The 19,187-nt window shown below is 37.9% G+C and overlaps 1 pseudogene; it reads right to left on the reverse strand.

Annotated features, from left to right (window-relative positions):
• Positions 1 to 5,153: 5,153 nt before the first annotated feature.
• Positions 5,154 to 5,657, reverse strand: LOC116463670 (26S proteasome regulatory subunit 10B-like; annotated as a pseudogene).
• Between the last annotated feature and the right edge of the window lie 13,530 nt (positions 5,658 to 19,187).

Raw genomic sequence — 19,187 nt, forward strand, 5'->3', positions numbered from 1 at the left:
GGGGGGGGGGGGGGCGGGGACAGCATTAGGAGATATACCTAATGCTAAATGACGAGCTAATGGGTGCAGGAAATCAACATGGCACATGGATACATATGTAACAAACCTGCACATTGTGCACATGTACCCTAAAACCTAAAGTATAATAAAAAAAAAAGTAATATGGAAATGCCATATATAATTATTAAGGTAGAATAAAATGAATGGTTTTAAATAGGCTTGCAAAGTTCTGATGGAATTAGATTGCATTGCATTGTTTCCTAGGTAAGAATGTGCTGTGCTGCAAACCACCATGGCACATGTTTACCTATGTAACAAACCTGCACATCCTGCACATGTACCCCTGAACTTAAAATAAAGTTGGGGAAAAAAAAAAAAAAAAAAAAGGCCCTTGCGGAAGGATGCTCAGGAGTATCAGCAGAACCTAGCAAATTTGTAGCCCTCTGGCCTCGGGCATGTTCCACTGCCTACTTCATTTTGTAAGGGGGAACTATATTTAAATTCAAAGTATTGTTTTATTTGTTCAAATGAACAATGTACCCCCTCCTGAAGGAATCATATCTCTTTTCTAATGACAACTCAGTATTTATTAATATATCACTATGATTAGTTTCAGTCTTACTCTTTTCTTCAGTCCTTGCTGGGATATAAAATCTCGTATTCTTACAAGAACTGCTGCTTTGGCTGGACAGGATAACAAATATTGGTTTCACTTTTCCCCATGTTTCGGGCTTAATAAAATCCAAGTTCTCTATAAGCAAGAAGATCCTTCTTAAAATCTATCATTATTTGGTGGTCTCTGCTGATTTGGAATGAGGGCGTAAATATCCAGCCTGTTCTTATTTGAATTACAATTGGAAGTGTAATGTATCTACTAAGCATCACATATGCTTTGAAACTGGGAATGAATGGCTGACGGAGGAGCGTTATGCATATTGTATATGCACAGTATCACACAGTGAAGCCATGGTTAAGAGAGGCAAGGAAAAGCCCAGACTCTCAAATGCATATGACTGGGATAGAAGAAGATTCCTTCTGGGCAGCCTTTTCAAATTACAGCGTATGGGATGCTTGAGTTACCTTTTCTATAGGTAAGAAAAAAAGATGAATTTTTTTAAAAAAGCACTGATTTTAACAATCTAATTTTCCTGATTTTCTATTTTAGCAAAAAGTTCTACCGCAGGCATTGAAGAGGTAATTAAAGCCAAGATGTTCAGCAAATTAACTTCAATAGCATTGGAAGAGAAGATATAATGCTCTAGGGTATGTTGTGTTTAGTACAATATGCTTATATGATTTTGAGAAAAGAATTGAAAAATTAAGTGTAACAGATAGAGCATACTGTTCTGCATCACCTTGGCATTGTTAAAACCCTTGCCTGAAATTGTTACCTCCCGATGCACATTAATAGTCCTTCAGTCAACTTCAGGAATGCATGCTCTAGATTGACCTAGGTCTTAACTGGGTTATATAGGATATACACATTTATAATGAGATATAGTCCTTTTCCTAAAGGGAAGGTCTGGATGACCTTCATTTGTCTTTTTTTTTTTCATTAAAAACATAAAATTTACCATTTTAACCACTTTTTGATGTACAGTTTAGTAATGTTAAGTATATTCACATTATTGTGAAACAAATCCCCAGAACTTGATGGTAGGGGTGGCCTGTCTGGAATAGCCACTGCAGAGAGGCCAGCTGCACTGGGGAAGGTGATTCCGGGGCTGTGCACTCCATAGAGCTGGTGGGAGCCAGCAACAGGCGGGAAACCCACCCCTGATTGTTTTGATATCTGGTAGTTCTGATTTATGTTTCTCTGGTGATTGTTGATGTTGAGCATTTATATATTTACGTCTATTTTTAGACAAATGTCTATTCAAGTGCTTTATGTGTTTTTTAATCACGTTGTTTGTTTTTGTTTTGTTTAATTTTGTATTGACTTGTAGGAGTTTTTTAAATAATATTCTGGCTATTAACCCCTTATTAGATGTATGATTAGCAAATATTTTCTTGCATTCTGTAGATTGCCTATATATTCCGTTGATTGCGTTTAAACTTTCTTTTTAAGTTTGATGTAGTCCCATTTGTCTATTTTTTTATTTTGTTTCCTGTGCTGTTGGTGTCATATCCAAGAATTCATTGCCAAGTATAGTGTCATGATTTTACACTGGGTTCTTTTAGGAATTTTATAATTTTGAGGTTTCCATTTAGGTATTTAACCCATTATTTTGACTTAATTTTTGTAAATGGTATGAGATAGTGGGCCAATTTTATTGTTTTGCAGGTGGATCTCTACTTTCCTTAATACTACTTGTTAAAGAGACTGCCTTTTCTCCATTGAGTGGTCTTGGAACTCTTGTTGAATTTAGCCATATACACAAGGGGTTACTTCTGTGCTCTCTATTCTATTCCATTGGTCTATTTGTCTGATTTTATGTCAGTATATCACACTGTTTTAATTACTATAGCTTTGTAATCTGCTTTGAAATCAAGAAATGTAAGTGATCCACCTCTGTCCTTTTTAAAAATTATTTTGGCTACTTTGGGTTTCTTGACATTATCTATATTTCTAGGATGAATTTTCTATTTTTGTAAAAAATGCCATTGGGCATTTTGATAGAGATTGCAGTGAATTTGTACATTGCTTTGGCTACTATGGAATAATATATAACCAGCTGTTGTTTCATGGAGTGTTCTCTACATGTTTATTAGGTCTAATTTACCTATAGCACTTTTAAGTCCTATATTTCTTTATTATCTTCTGCCTAGTTCTATCCACTATGAAAAGTGAGATATTGAAGTTTCCTACTATTTTTGTGCTACTATATGTTTCTTTCTTTGATTCTGTCAAGGTTTGCTTCATATATATAAGAGTTCTATGATTTGGTAAATAAAAATTTATAACTGTTATGTCTTCTTGGTGAATGGACCCTGTAATTATTACCTAATGCCCCCTTTGTCTATTTAACCTTTAAAACATTAGCCTATTTTTAATATTAGTATAGCCACTCCTGCTCTCTTTTGATTACCATTTGCCTGAAATATCTTTTCTCATCCTTCCAGCTTCAGCCTATGTTATGTCTCCAGATATAAAGTATGTCTCTTATATATAGCATATAGGTGAATTACATATTTTTAATCCATTCAGCCAATCTGTCTGTTTCATTGTGGAGTTTAATCCATTTACATTTAAAATAATTATTGATAGTGAAGATTTATTATTACCACTTTATTTATTGTTTTCTATACATCTTGTAGCTTTTTTGTGCCTCTTTCCTCTCTTGTTTCCTGACTTTGTGTTTTGTTGATTTTTTGTAGCCATATGTTCGATTCTCTTATGTCCTTTTCTGTATATTCTATAAATTGTGTATGTGCATGATTACCATTGCAATTACATAACGCATCTTAAAATATAAAATTCTGTTTTAATCTAATAGCAGATTAATTTAAATCACATAAAAATCTCCACCCCACACTCTTTATGTTATCAATGTTAAATTTTTATCTTTATATACTGTATACTTATTAACATCAATTTGTAATTTAATGGTTTTTGTCATTTAAATTCTATGTATGAAACTTACGGTAGTACAAGTTAGTACATTTGTCCGTGTTTTTACCTTTGCCAGAAAACTATATTTTTTGTAAAGCTGCAAGTTTCTAGCTACCAAATTTTCATCTCAAATTGAAGGACCAACTTCAGCATTTCCTGTAAAGTGAGACCAGTGGTAATGACCTCGATCTGCATCTGCTTTTGTTTATCCAAAACAGTCTTAATCTCTCTTTCTTCTTCTTCTTCTTTTTTTTTTTTTTTGAGATGGAGTTTTGCTCTTGTTTCCCAGGCTGGAGTGCAATGGTGGAATCTCGGCTCACTGCAACCTCTGCCTCCCAGGTTCAAGTGATTCCCTTGCCTCAGCCTCCCGAGTAGCTGGGATTACAGGCACCTGCCACCATGCCCATCTAATTTTTTATTTTTAGTAGAGACGGGTTTTCTCCATGTTGGTCAGGCTGGTCTTGAACTCCCGAACTCAGGTGATCTGCCCGCCTCGGCCTCCCAAAGTGCTGGGATTACAGGCATGAGCCACCGTGCCTGGGCTTTTTTTTTTTTTGAGACAATATCTTGCTCTGTTACCCAGGCTGAGTGCAATGGCACAATCATGGTTCACTGCATCCTCAACCTCTCAGGCTCAAGCAATCCTCCTGCCTCAGCCTCCTGAATAGCTAGGACTACAGGCGTGTGCCACTCACACTCAGCTTACTTTTATAAAAATTTTTTGTAGAGACAGAGTCTTGCTCTCTTGCCGAGGCTAGTCTTGAACTCTTGGGTGTGAGCAATCTTTCTACCTCTGCCTCTCTGCTTTGCTTTTAAAGACAGTTTTGCCAGATGTAGCATTATTCCTTCCCTATTCTTTTTTCTTTCAGCACTTTAAAAATATCATCCCACTCCCTTGTGGCCTACAAAGTTTTGCTGAAAAATCTGCCGATAATCTTATAGAAACTGCCTTGTGTGTGATGAATCACTTTTCTTCTGCTGCTTTCAAGACTCTGTCTTTGTCTTTGATTTAGGCAGTTTGATTATAATGTGTTGCAGTATGGTACTATTTGGATTTAGTCTAGTTATAGTTCTTTGAGGCTCTTGAAACTTATGTTCTAGTTTTTTCCTCACTTCTTCAGAGTTAGGAGATCTTCTGCCATTATTTCTACAAATGAACTCTCTGCTTTTTTTTTTTTTCTCTTTTCTCTTTCTGGGACTCCCACATTGGTTTGCTTGACAGTGTTCGATAAGTATTATGGCTTCATAAGTACCTAAGGTTCACTGCACTTTTCTTTAGTTTAGTTTTCTTTTGTTTCTAACAAGAGCTGAATCAAACAGACTTTATTCGACATTTTAGGATGAGGAAAAAATGATATAAAATAAATCATAAGAAATACTTTCTTATACTCAAACCATTTTCAATGTTTTGCACAATGCTCACATAGCAAATGTGAAAAGCTTCAACACACTCATAACTTCTGCTGCAATAAATGCAATATTAAGCAAACACACAAATGTCTTCTGTACCAACCTTAAAAGTTGAATTACTGAATTACTAATTGTTATGATGTCACTCGTACATACTTTCATTCATACACTTTAATGAGATCATTGTCTTTCATGTAGTTATAAAAAATTTTGTAGTATATTGCACAGGTTTGTAGTACAATTTAGACTCTAGCTCCTTACTATCAGCCACTTTTCTGATTGCTTTCATGGTCTTCCTCTACTACAAAATTATGATCAGCATAAATTGCAAACATATCAGCTTCAGTACAAACATTTCTCAGGGTCTGCTTAATTAAAGCCATCTGAAAACATCACAAAATTGCTTTACAATCGATTTCACCATGGTTTGAAATGGGATCCACATGGACTTTCAATATGTCTAAATTTGCTTGTTCATTTGGCAAATCAGTATGTACTTTTCTATCTAATCTTCTTGGATGCAGCAAAGCAGGATCCAGGAAATCTGGCTGACTTATAGCCATGGTTGTTTTAACTCTATGCAGAGTATCCAATCCATCCATTTGATTCAGTAACTCCATTAAAGTTCTCTGAATCTCTCAGGTGAATTACTCTCAGAAAACCGATAGCTACCAACAGCACCTATTTCACCCATAAAAAATGATGCATGAATATGATTTTTTGAAGGTAAGATGTTTCTAACTGTGTGGCATTATTTCCGGGCTCTGTCTTCTGTTCCATTGGTCTATGCATCTGCTTTTGGACAGTAGCATGCTGTTTTTTGTTACTGTAGCCTTGACCATAGTTTGAAATTGGGTAATGTGATGCCTCCAGCTTTGTTCTTTTTGCTTAGGATTGCCTTGGCTATTTGAGCTCTTTTTGGTCACATGTGAATTTTAAAATAGCTTTTTTATAATCATGTGAAGGATGCCACTGCTGGTTTGATAGGAATATCATTGAATCTGTAAATTGCTTTGGGCAGTATGACCATTTTGACAACATAAATTCTCCCTATCCATGCGCATGAAATTTTTTTGTGTGTCTTTTGTGTGTCATCTATGATTTCTTTGGGTAGTGTTTTGCAATTCTCATTGTAGAGGTCTTTCACTTCATTGGTTAAGCTCTATTCCTAGATATCTTATTCTATTTGTGGCTATTGTAAATGGGATTGTGTTTTTGATTTGGCCTCAGCTTCAATGTTGTTGCTGTATAGGAATCCTACTGATTTTTGTACATTGCTGTTGTATCCTGAAACTTTGCTAAAGTTATATATCAGACCAAGGAGCTTTTGGGCAGAAACTGTGGGGCTCTCTAGACATACAATCATATCATCTGTGGACAGGAATAGTTTGACTTCTTCTCTTCTTATTTAGATGCCTTTAATGTCTTTCTCTTTTGTGATTGCTCTGGGTAGGATGTCCACTACTATGTGGAATAAGACTGGTGAAAGAGGGCATACTTGTCTTGTGCCAGTTTTCAAGGGGGAATGCTTCCAGCCTTTGCTCATTCAGTATGCTATTGTCTGTGGGTTTTTCATACATGGCTCTTATTAGTTTGAAGTACATTTATTCAATGCCTAGTTTACTGAGGCTTTTTAATATGAAGGAATATTGAATTTTATCAAAAGCCTTTTCTGTATCTATTGAGATGATCATGTGGTTTCTGATTTAATTTTATATGGTGAATAAAATTTACTGATTTATGTATGTTGAACCAATCTTGCATCCCAGGAATAAAGCCTACTTGATCATGGTGAATTAGCTTTTTTATGTGCTGCTGGATTCTGTTAGTATTCTGTTGAGGATTTTTACATCTATGTCCATCAAGGATATTGTCTTGAATTTTTTTGTTATTGTTGTTGTTTCCGCCAAGTTTTGTTATCAGGAAAATGCTGGCCTCATAGAATGAATTAGAAAAGAGTCCTTCTTCCTCAATATTTTTGGAATCGTTTCATTAAAAATGGTACCAGCTTTTTCTTATATAGCTGGTAGAATTGGTCTGAGAATCTATCTGGTCTTGGGCCTTTTCCTTGTTGGTAGGCATTTTATTATTAATTCAATTTTGAAACACATTAATCTGTTCAGTGTTTGAATGTTTTCCTGATTCAGTCTTGGGAGGTTGTATGTATTTATCTCTAAGAACATATTTATTCATTATAGGTTTGCTGGTTTGTGTGGACAGGGTGTTCATAATAGTCCCTGAGGGTTTTTTGTATTTCTGTAGTGTTGGTGGTAATGTCTCCTTTTTCATTGATAATTGTATTTATTAGGTTCATCTTTTTTTTCTTTATTAGTGTAGTTAGTGGTCTACCTATCTTATTAATTCTTTCAAGAACCAGCTCCTGAATTCATTTGTCTTTTTTCTTTTTTTGTATGTCAATTTCCTTCAATTCAGCTCTGATATTTGTTATTTCTTGTCTTCTGCTAGCTTTGGGGTTAGTTTGCTCTTGTTTCTCTAGTTCCTCTAGAGGTGGTGTTAGGTTAATTTGAGATGTTTCTAAGTTTTTGATGTAAATGTTTAGTGCCATAAACTTCCCTCTAAATACTGCTTTTGCTGTGTTCCAGAGATTCTTGTATGTTGTATCTTTTTTCTCATTAGTTTCAAAGAATTTCTTAATTTCTGCCTTAATTTCATTATTTCCCCAGAAATAACTTAGGAGCAGGTTGTTTAGTTTTCATTTAATTATATGGTTTTGAGTGACTCTGTTAGCATTGATTTCTGTTTTTATTGCACTGTTGTCCAAGAATGTGGTTGATATTATTTTATTATTTTTGTTTTAGTTTTTGATAAGGGTTGTTTCATGCCCAGTTGTGTGGTCTACTTTACAGTATGTGCCATGTGGCAATGAGAAAAATATATATTCTGTTGGTTCTGTGTGCAGAGTTCTGTAAATGTCTGTTAGGTTCATTTCTTTAAGTTGTAAGATCCAAAATAATGTTGTTCATTTTCTTCCTTGGTGATATATTACTGTCAGTGGGATGTCAATGCAGATAATTGAAACTGGACCCTTTCCTTATACCATATACAAAAATTAACTCAAAATAGATTAAAGATTTAAATCTAAAACTAAAAACTATATAAACAATGAAAGAAAACTTAGGAAATACCATTTTGGACATAGGAGCTTGCAAAGACTTTATGATGTAGATGCCAAAAGCAATTAAAACAACAACAAAAAAGCGACAAATAAGACCTAACAAAACTAAAGAGCTTCTGCACAGCAAAATAAATTATCAACAAACTAAACAGACAACCTTCAGAATGGGAGAAAATATTTGCAAAATATGTATCTGACAAAAGTCTAATATCCAGGATCTATAAAGAACATAAACAAATTTACAAGCAAAAAACAAACAACCCCATTAAAAAGTGGTCAAAGAACATGAACAGGCACTTTTCAAAAGACGTGCACACAGCGAGCAAATATACAAAAAAAATGTTCAACATCACTAATCATTAGAGAAATGCAAATTAGAACAACAATGAGATACCATCTCACATTAGTCAGAATGCCTATTATTAGAAAGTCAAAAAATAACAGGTGCTGGTGAGATTGTGGAGAAAAGGAAATGCTTATGCACTGCTAGTGGGAAAGTAAATTAGTTCAACCACTGTGGAAAGCAATTTTGTGATTTCTCAAAGAACTTAGAATTGCCATTTGAGCCAACAATTTTATTAATCATTACTCAATTTCATTATTAAGTATTGATCAAGAAGACTTGATCAGGCAAAATAAGGAACTGTCAAACATAAAGACAGGTAATTTGAAAGCACTAAGTCAGAGGAGCTAAAAAAAACTGTGAAGTTTTTCATCATGGCATGCCCTAGAGGTAAGCTGCTTCAGGACTACCACAGGAAGCTACAAGAGCATAAGGAAATTGATGGCCATCTTAAGGAGTTAAAGGAACAATTAACTCTAGAACTTCTCCTTCTTCTTCTTTTTCTTTTTTTTTTTTTTTTTTTTTGAGACAGAGTCTCACTCTGTCGCCCAAGCTGGAGTGCAATGGTGCAATCTTGGCTCACTGTAACTTCTGCCTCCCAGGTTCAAGGAATTCTCCTGGCCTCAGCCTCCCGAGTAGCTGGAGTTACAGGTGCACACCACCACGTCTGGCTAATTTTTTGATTTTTAGTAGAGACAGGGTTTCAACATGTTGGCCAGGCTGGTCTTGAACTCCTGACCTCAGATGAACCATCCGCCTTGGCCTCCCAAAGTGCTGGGATTACAGGTGTGAGCCACCATGCCCAGCCAACTCTAGAACATCTGATTGAATTTTTCTTTATAGGTTCTATACTATCATTTTGTTCAATAATCATTTTTCTGTTTTTTGTTCAGTTGACCATTTGTATTTTTTCAGCTCCTTAAGCATTCTTGTGGATATTATTTTAAATTCTTGATTACTCAGCTCATAGATCTATGCTTCTTTAGAGTTTTTTTCTGGAGTTTTATTTCGCTTTTTTAATTTGGCCATGTTGTTTTCTGTTTCTTTGTAGGTTTTATAATTTTTACTAGGATTTGAGCACTTGCAAAACAAAACTCCCTCTTCCTGTCTTTACATACTGAATTTGTGCTGGTAAGGACTCTCATCACTCAGGCTGATTGTAGTATGTTCTTTTTTTTTCTAAAAAAAACCATTTTTTCTAATCTCTTGCTCTCCTTGGCATCTTCCCATAGAACTGGGGCTCTAATGTACTTCTCACTTTTTTTTTTTTTTGAGACAGAGTCTCACTCTGTCGCCCAGGCTGGAGTGCAGTGGTGCTATCTTGGCTCACTGCAAGCTCCGCCTCCTGGGTTCACGCCATTCTCCTGCCTCAGCCTCTCCGAGTAGCTGGGACTACAGGCGCCTGCCACCATGCCCGGCTAATTTTTTGTATTTTTAGCAGAGACGGGGTTTCACCGTGGTCTTGATCTCCTGACCTCGTGATCCGCCCGCCTCGGCCTTTCAAAGTGCTGGGATTACCAGCGTGAGCCACTGCGCCCGGCCTCCTCACTTCTTTTTTAACGGCTTCCAAACTCTGCCACCAGTCCTGTCAGCCCTCTAACTCTAGTGAGGCAGAAAACAGTTTCTTATGCAGCCTCAAGACAAGCCAGAAAGTTTAACACATGCTCAACTCTTTTATTTCTGTCCTAAGGGAGAAGCCCTGGTATGGTGTGGTTTCCTCCTGTTTGCTCTGTGTTGTGCTATATAGGGAGAAAAGCACAAATAGTCATGCTCTCATGAGATCTTTGGGGTGTCAATTTTTCTGGCCGGAAACCTTGGTGGCCATGGCACCTTTGCCAGAGTTCTCGTCCTGCGTTCAAGATGAATCAGGTATGCAGGCAAGTGAAAGGTGAGTAAGAAAAGTTTTATTTAGTGTTAGAACAGCTCAGAGAAGTGATTAACTCCTCTCTATTGGCAGGTCATCCCTATCCAGTGTTCAGCTCTAAGCAAAGAGGAGGACTTGGAGAGGGTAACTCCTCTCTGCAGGCAAGTCATTGGGATGTCTGCACAGGTCTCTGAAGCTTTCAGCAGAGGGGGTAACTCCTCCCGGCTGGCGGGTCCTCTCTGCAGCTCCCAGTGGAGAGGGTACTCCTCTCTGCAGCTTGTCATCCAGTCTCTCTACCCTCTTCCTCCTCTGGCCATCCTCTGCCCTGCTCTGGCTGAGCCCAGGGCTTTTATGGACTTCAGAGGGGAGGAAGTACATGCTGATTGGTCCATGGGCGGCCATGGACAGGCCCGGAAGAGGCACCACGAGTCCCCACCCTGGTCTAAGGGACTGGCAGCCCAGCCCCCAGACTTCAGGCCCTCTCTGGCCTGAGGATGGGGCCTTACTGGGGACCCCACCCACTTCTGCCCAGAACTCTGTCTGCCTCCCACTGCCATTCATGGCCTGGGGGCTTGGCTTCAACCACGCCTCCGAGATTGGAGCAGATGCTGGGAACAGAAAGAGGCCAGACAGTGGAAGCAGACACCCCTGAGCCTGCAGGGGAGGGATGTGGTGTGGGCAGGGTGGGGGTGTCCTTCTTGGGGTGCCAAGGGTGCAGGTTGCAGAGACAGCCGGGTCCTGTGCCTGGGAGGGCAGCCGCAGCTGCACCCAGAGCTCCTGCCTCACCAACTCAGAAGGGGCAGGGCTCCCGCTAGTCCCCGGCTCCTGTCTGCTTCCAGGAGCCAGAGGCCCAGGTCTGCAACGGCAGGAATGGCTGTTCCTGGCTGATCCTGCCTGTTCCTGGCTCCCCCAAGAGCACAGGAGGGCTCAGATCCACAGCTGCAGTTTGGGAGGCTGGAAGCAAGGGTGGGACTCCTGCCTGCTCCGCAGAGCAGGAGGCCTGGGTCTACAGCTGCAGTGTGTGGCTCCCATCCCAAAAAGGGGCGGGGCTTCCACCAGCTCCATGGAGTGTGCAGCCCCAGCCATGCAGCTGATGGCAGCAGCTGCTGTCATCAATGCCAGACACCACAAATTTTTCTACCCTTTTCACTGGAATTCCTTTTTGTTTTTACACTAACCTGGGTGCTGTAGCTTCACATTTCATCTCTAGAATTCTAACAGATATTGTCATTGCTATTTTGTTGGTAACTTTATTTTATTTTTATTTTTTTTAATTTATTATTATTTTTTTGAGACGGAGTCTCCCTCTCTCACCCAGGCTGGAGTGCAGTGGCACCATCTCCGCTAACTGCAAGCTCCGCCTCCTGGGTTCATGCCATTCTCCTGCCTCAGCCTCCCGAGTAGCTGGGACTACAGGCATCTGCCACCACACCTGGCTAATTTTTTGTATTTTTAATGGACACGGGGTTTCACCATGTTAGCCAGGATGGTCTCGATTTCCTGACCTCGTGATCAGCCTGTCTGGGCCTCCCAAAGTGCTGGGATTACAGGTGTGAGCCACCGCTCCTAGTCCTATTTTGTTGGTAACTTGATGTCTTTGTGGAGGAATAATGGTCTATAGCTTTCTAACCTGTCATGTTGCTGATGTCTACCTTGTTTACTTTTCAACAATTTTTTTTAACTTCTGTCAGGTTTTAGATAATCTTCTAATAGATTCCCTACCTTAATCTTTGCCATCACCAATCAAATATTTAAATTACTAATCTGATCATGCTACTTCATTGTTTACATTTTTGAAGTAGCGTCTTTGTCTACAGTGTAAATTTCAACCTCATGCACATACTTCACCTGGCCTTCCAAGACTCATACCTCATCCAAATTTTTCTCTTCATCTTCTAATTCCCTCTTCAGCTCATGTAACTTTGCACCAACAAACGCCTTCATTATTCTCCTGTTGATTAATATTTTCATTCTACCATGATTTAAGGATTATTTTACCTGTCAGGATCATCTCTTTTTACCTTCCTCTATTTATCTTATGATCTACTCAGGTTTTGTCTCCTAGGTGAACTGGACCTATTTCAGTTGAATTAAACGATTTCTCCATGCTCCTGAAAATGCTCTATCATGGCATTCATTAAATTGTGTTTTATTTACTTGTATACTTGACTATTATTCCCTTTTCTATTATCACTACTTAACATGAAATCCACATAGTAGGTGCTCAATAATTGTCTACTGAATAGATAAATAAAATAATTGCCCTGAAAGTTACTGTTTAATATTTCCCCAGGACATCATTTTTTTAAAAAATAAATGTACAACTGAGTTTTAATAAGATGCCCATTTTAACTGAGAACTTTTCACTCCACAGAAAATGCAAAGTTGCCTCTCAGAAAAAAAAATATTTTCATTTGAGACATTTATTTTCAATATTTTAACACAAACATTAGCAGATATGAAAAATGCTTCTAAATGTTTCGTGAATTCAATAGCTCAATACTTTCATGTTTTGACAATGTCTTAAAAGAGAAAAGAAAATGAAAATGACAGTTTATTTTGCTGATGTTACTTAGAGATAAGAATGTTTCCTTTTCTTTTCTTTCTCATTGACCTAAACATTTATCTTCCAGATTTCAATTCCTAAGAATTATTTTTGCATTTTTCAAAGGAGATGCATGCCATCCCTTGTTCAGTCTTGCTTTAAGGTGCCGATAATTTCTTTCTGCAAACCCTGCCCAGGTATGTGCTCATGCTTTCATCCACCTCGAATTTAGTATATCCCAAATGTAAGCTCGTAGCCACTTTTTTATACTCAATGATCTATCTTTGGTGCCCAGAAATGCCTAGCTAGCAATTAAGAGTAGACACTTGGTAGAAGTTTTAGTGAATATTAATGCATTCTACCTCTTTTTGTTTTAATATTCTTCTTATCTTCATATCCACATACTCCATTATCCTGGGTAATAAATTAACAAATATCCACAGTCCATGCTATTGGGCCTATCTTGCATTAGTCTATGTATTAGTTTTAAATTCTTATTCACCTCTTCCAGCTTCCAGTGAATGCCAGCATTGCCTAATTTATGACTGTGTCACTTTTATCTGTCTCAGTGGTCACCTTACCTACTCATGTCTGTATGAAGTTTCACTTTGTCTTCCTCTTATAAAGGCACATATAATTGCATTTAGTGCCTATCTGGCTAATCTGCAATAGTCTCCCCATCTCAAGATCCTTAATTAATCATGTAGTTTTATAAATCCACGTTTACAGAGTTCATGGATCAGGGCACATTTTTCAGCCTACCATAGTCTGTTCCTATAGGACTTGGGCCAAACCTCTAATTAAAGATTACTGTACAATTAGATGAGTAAGTAATATTTTTAATAATGACATGCACAAATAAAATAATGTTTTAGAACTTTTTTCTGGGAGTATGAGGGTTTTGTTTTGGTTTTTAATTCCTAAAACTGCAGATTTTCCTTTCCCCTTTACTAACAAAATATTATACTTAGGAATATGAGTGAGTGGAACATTTTGAGTGAAATTCTAATGTGAATTCTTTCTTTATGTTTCCAACACAACATTAAGCACAAAATAATTTTGCAATTATTTTACTTATTGCAAAATATATTTAATGCATGGCGATTGATGGGGAATGTCACCCCTAACTACTGAATATGTTACCAAAACTTTTTCTTTTACCCTGAGGAAGAATGAATAATGTATAAAGATGCAGGTAAGAGACCTGAGACTTTTTAATATGGTTAAAACTTTGGCTGTGTAATATTCAAGTAGCTATTTTTGGAGGTGTTTTAGAAAGTAATGCAAATGTACAGACAAGGCAAGGATACAGGAGCCAAACGTGGATTTGGAGAGCAGAACTTACTTCCTACTTCAAAGGCCTGGAGTTGCTGTGCGTTTTTTAGCAAAGAGAATATTTGGAGAGGCAGGTGGACAGGAGTGTACAAAGATAGCCACAAAACTACTTAATGCCCACTGTCTGTGGATAATCTGGAGCAGTTCCCAAATACTGGTCTATGGACCAGTCCAGATACTCAGACTCTTCTAGGTCTGTGGGGAAATGGCAAATACTCTATAAGAAAAGCGAGTGTAAACTCATTAATACTCATCAAAGTAATAAATGTCTTCAAAGAGCTAAAGTTTGAAGTTTAAAGTAAATCTTCTATACAGATATTAAATCCTTTCTAATTTTGGATGGCAAATGATATTTCTTTTATGATATGATGGTGAGAGCACTTACCATAGGGCTATACACAGGATGTTCATACAGCTTCTAGAGGTATTTAAGTGCATGGGAAATACAGTGGCCCCATAATTGTGCTAGACATTGTCAGTTGTGGGCACATGATATACATTTTTCCTTTTCCTAAGGACACCCTGATCTCCTTTTAACAAATATGTTTCTTTGTGTATAGATTTAGCAGAATGATAAATTTAGATACTCATGTTCAACTCTAAGAGCCTTTGGTACAAGATCTATTCCCTTCTCATCTGAGTATAAACTATGAAGCAGATGCATGGCAACTGGAGACTCATTTTACTTATATTTATTTATTTATTTGTTATTATTATTATTATTATTTTGGAAGTATCCTGGTTGGATGTTTGCTGCTGTGGTTTCTGCTCCTTGGCTTGCTAGAAGCTCTCCCTTCCACTCCACTCCCTAAGCCCAATTTTCCTTCTAGTATATAACTTTTTTTTTTTTTTTTTTTTTTTTTTTTTGAGAGAGAGTCTCACTCTGTCACCTAGGCTGGAGTGCAGTGGCGGGATCTCGGCTCACTGCAACCTCTGTGCCCTGGGTTCAAGCTATTCTCCTGCCTCAGTCTCCCGAGTAGCTGGGACTATAGGCACGCCACCACACCACACCTGGTTAGTTTTTGTAATTTTAGTAGAGACGGGGTTTCACCATATTGATCAGGCTGGTCTCGAGCTCCTGACCTCAGGTGATTCATCTACCTTGGCCTCCCAAAGTGCTGGGATTACAGGTGTGAGCCACCACACCTGGTCAATAACTTATTTAATTTATCCAGATTTTTCTTTAATTGCAGTCATACTATAAACTAGCTGATATGTTTACCAAATACCTATGGAAACTTGGAAGTAATTGCATCTTTTCTAGAGCTGATTATAAAACCTGCTTCAGAGAGTCAAGAACATTACATGAGTCGTTATATATAAAGTACTTAGCAGGTAGTTAGCTATTTTCCTATCATCATTCTTACTGCCATGTAAGTTGCACAATCCCAAGCCAAAAAAGACATTAAAAAACATGAGTGCCTTCCCTATGACTATCAGGTATTCTTATAAAAGCCAATCGAGTTAAAGGATAAAAGCCTAACGCTTTACCCTCATATGTCCAACAGCCACCTTTAAAATCAATTTCCAAGCATAAGGCATGACCTTGGCTTGGAAATAAATTGAATTAATTTGCAGTACCTGCTTCTAAGCCTTGCTTTTTAATGCTGTCACTCACCCAATATCTTCAGCAGTTTAGCTTTTTTCAAAATCCCCACATAATTCATTCAAATAAAATTCTCCAGGACATCAACATTGTTCAATTTAGTGGACTTTCTTACAGTGGGTTCTCCATAACAAAGTGCTTTCTTTCAAACTGCATAGAAATCAGGGAAAATAACATCTTAGTTCCCCTCCTCAATCCAGGAACTAAACCAGGCAAAAATAGAGAAAGCAGTGTAAGCGGCTGCTTACTCAGACTGAATATATGATAGAATTTATTAATAACCTAATTAAACAATCAATCAATCAATCTGCTCTGATGATCTCTTGTCCCTGGGTAATAAATTACCAAATTAAAGCAGACGAAAATGTGAATGCAATCTAAAAAGCAACAAAATATTATTTCACTCACTTTATACTTTTTTGCCCTTTAATCTCATGCTTCTTTTCATGTGGTGTTTGATTCCAGTGGGCAATCTGAATATGTGGATGGGTTTCTTTTCCCATAAAGTAATTAGGGTGTCTCAGATAGTAAGCCAGACTGAAGAGCGCATACTGATTAAAGGCTTCTGCTTTCACTTATGAAGAGCCAACCTTAAATCTCTTCTTCTCCTCCCTATGGTGCAAACTGCACATAATTGAGAATGTTTCTTACAGAAACTAGAGAAAGCACTTGTGCAAGAATTTTACTACATAGAGCTCACTGAACCTGGCCCATCTAGCACTTTTATGGCTCATCTACAAGGAATGGAAGTCACCTGGGCACTCCCAGTGCTCAACTCTTACACTTGTACCTGAGATAAGACTGTTCAAGATAGTAGTACTTTTGCCCAGCAGCCTAAGTACGATGCCTGTAAATACGGAGAGACATAGTTTTGGATTATTATTTTACCTTGCCTTTATGTCTTCAGATTTTTTTCAGAAAAGAGACCTTTTTATTACACACAGAGATCAATAGCTTATATTCACAAACAATCTGGTTGTGATGGCTCAGAATCAAGCTGTTTGCTGGCATATTTCCTTGAAAACTGACAAGTTTTGAGACGGGAGGAAGAGAAGTGGCCCTATTAAAAAAATAAAGATTAAAAAAATAAGAAAAGGAAAAAGAAACTATACTAATTACTGGTCTGTCCTACTTTCCTTACTGCTTTTGGCTTCATGTCTACATGGATTTTGCTTAAGAGCACAGAGTGAAATAGGTCTGGCTGTTTCCCAGGCTAGTACCTTTAGCTAGCACAGCCTTTTTGTCAGGTCTAAGAAGACATAGAGATTACATCACTTTGGAGACATTTAGCTTGAGTTGAAAGGTTTACAGATAGCTTTCACCTTTCTGCACGAAGATTCTGCAGTGCTATTTTCTGCAATATGATAAACAACATGGTCATCATTCATTCATTTATTATGGGATTAGTGCCTTATAAAAATGTCCCTGGCAAGTTAGCTAGCTCCTTCTACCATATGAGTACCAGTGACAAACTGCTATTTATAAACCAGAGAGTGAGCCCTCAACAGACACCAAATCAGCCAGTGTCTTAATTTTGGACTTCCCAGCCTCCAGAACTGTGAGAAATAAATTTCTATTGTTTGTAAATTACTCTTTTTTGGCAAATTGTTAGAGCACCTCAAATGAACTCAGACAGGTGTAAGCACTGAGAGACAGAGATCACTGGAATTCATGTCAGAATCTGACTACCTCACTGCCAAATATTAGAAATTCTATTTTCTTTTGTGTCCGGGGCAATGTGCAACCCATATTGTTTTAACTGTCTAAGTGACTCCTCAATCATCCTTTCAAAAATCTTTTCAACATCACTTTAATTATTTGACTTGTCCTTTTTCACTCTTTATTCTCTTAAACTACATCTGTATAATCATTTCTCACAGTTCCAATTACTTTCTCTATGGTGATAAATCTCAAATCTACATCTCTAACCCAAATTTCTTAACTGAGTTCTAGATACTGTATATGATGAATCAATTAAACCTGATAGTCTTTTCCATTACCCACAGAGACCTCCATCCCATCATATCCAAAAGTGAGATCACCATGGTCACACTCCTTCTCCAATATTTTCAGTCCTGGACCATCGAAGTTAGAAACCTGGGAGTCCTTTGAGATCCCTTCATCACTCGACGCTGCTTAGAGCCCTTTGATTTTGGCTCCAAACATATCTGTCCAATTAATCACTTCTGTTCTTAGACTACTCATTGTATTTCCTTGTTCCCATGCACATTTTAAAGGGATTAATGCAAGAGTCTTGGCGCTCTTCCATTTGTTACTCTCAAAATGTTAGTGGATATATATTAACAGCAGGGTTGGCAGCAAACCTTGTAGGTCCTTGTTCAAAAGTTGGCAAGAAGCTCTATGAACTGTACTAAACATAAATTTCTTTTCTTCCATAGTCTCTCTTCTCTCTGTCTCTCTCTCTTTCTCTCTCACTCTCCTCCTTAATGATGATTTTTATTTTTATTTTTATTTGTCATTTAATGTCACACTCCCTACAGCGTGGGAATATTTGCAGGGTGAGTGAAGAATCTCACAGGCACCGAGGTCCACCCTGTGATTCTTCATATAGCATGTGCACAGTCCACCAGCATCCGATTTCTTCTCCTAGTACCTGACAGATATGCCCTGGTGGAGTTGAGAAAGGCAATCTCCCTCCCATGGATCTCATGCTCATCACGTAACAGACCAGTGACTACCAAGGAATAGGGATATACTAACAATGCCATAAGCTTTCGCTTTTCCTTTTCCTTTACCAGTTGTAGAGTTTTACTGGATTAAAAACCTTTTTATTGGCTGGTCGCAGTGGCTTACGCCTGTAATCTCAGCACATTGGGAGGCTGAGGTGAGAGATCACAAGGTCGGTAGACCAAGACCATCCTGGCCAACATGGGGAAACCCCATCTCTACTAAAAATACAAAAATTAGCCAGATGTGGTGACATGTGCCCGTAATTCCAGCTACTCGGGCGGCTGAGCCAGAAGATTCACTTGAACCAGGGAGTCAAAGGTTGCAGTGAGCCAAGATCTCACCACTGCACCCCAGCCTGGAAACAGAGAGAGATTCCTTCTCAAAGAGAAAGAAAAAAAACACTTTTTATTAATTCGTTTTACTCCTTAGTAGTTTCAAAATTATACATGCAGCACACCAACATGGCACATGTATACATATGTAACAAACCTGCACATTGTGCACATATACCCTAAAACTTAAAGTATAATAATAAAATTTAAAAAATTATACATTATTTGCCATTCTTCTCTTGACTTCTCTTAAAATTTATATATAAGCACACAAATATATACACAGGTATGTTTTTCTAACTGTTCCCAACCTTGAAACAAAACGAAACCCTTAATTGATTTTCACCTACCATTTCCACCTTTTCCTGCCAT

The sequence above is a fragment of the Hylobates moloch genome, unplaced genomic scaffold (genome assembly GCF_009828535.3).
Source record: "Hylobates moloch isolate HMO894 unplaced genomic scaffold, HMol_V3 SCAFFOLD_49, whole genome shotgun sequence".
Classification (NCBI taxonomy): Eukaryota; Metazoa; Chordata; class Mammalia; order Primates; family Hylobatidae; genus Hylobates; species Hylobates moloch.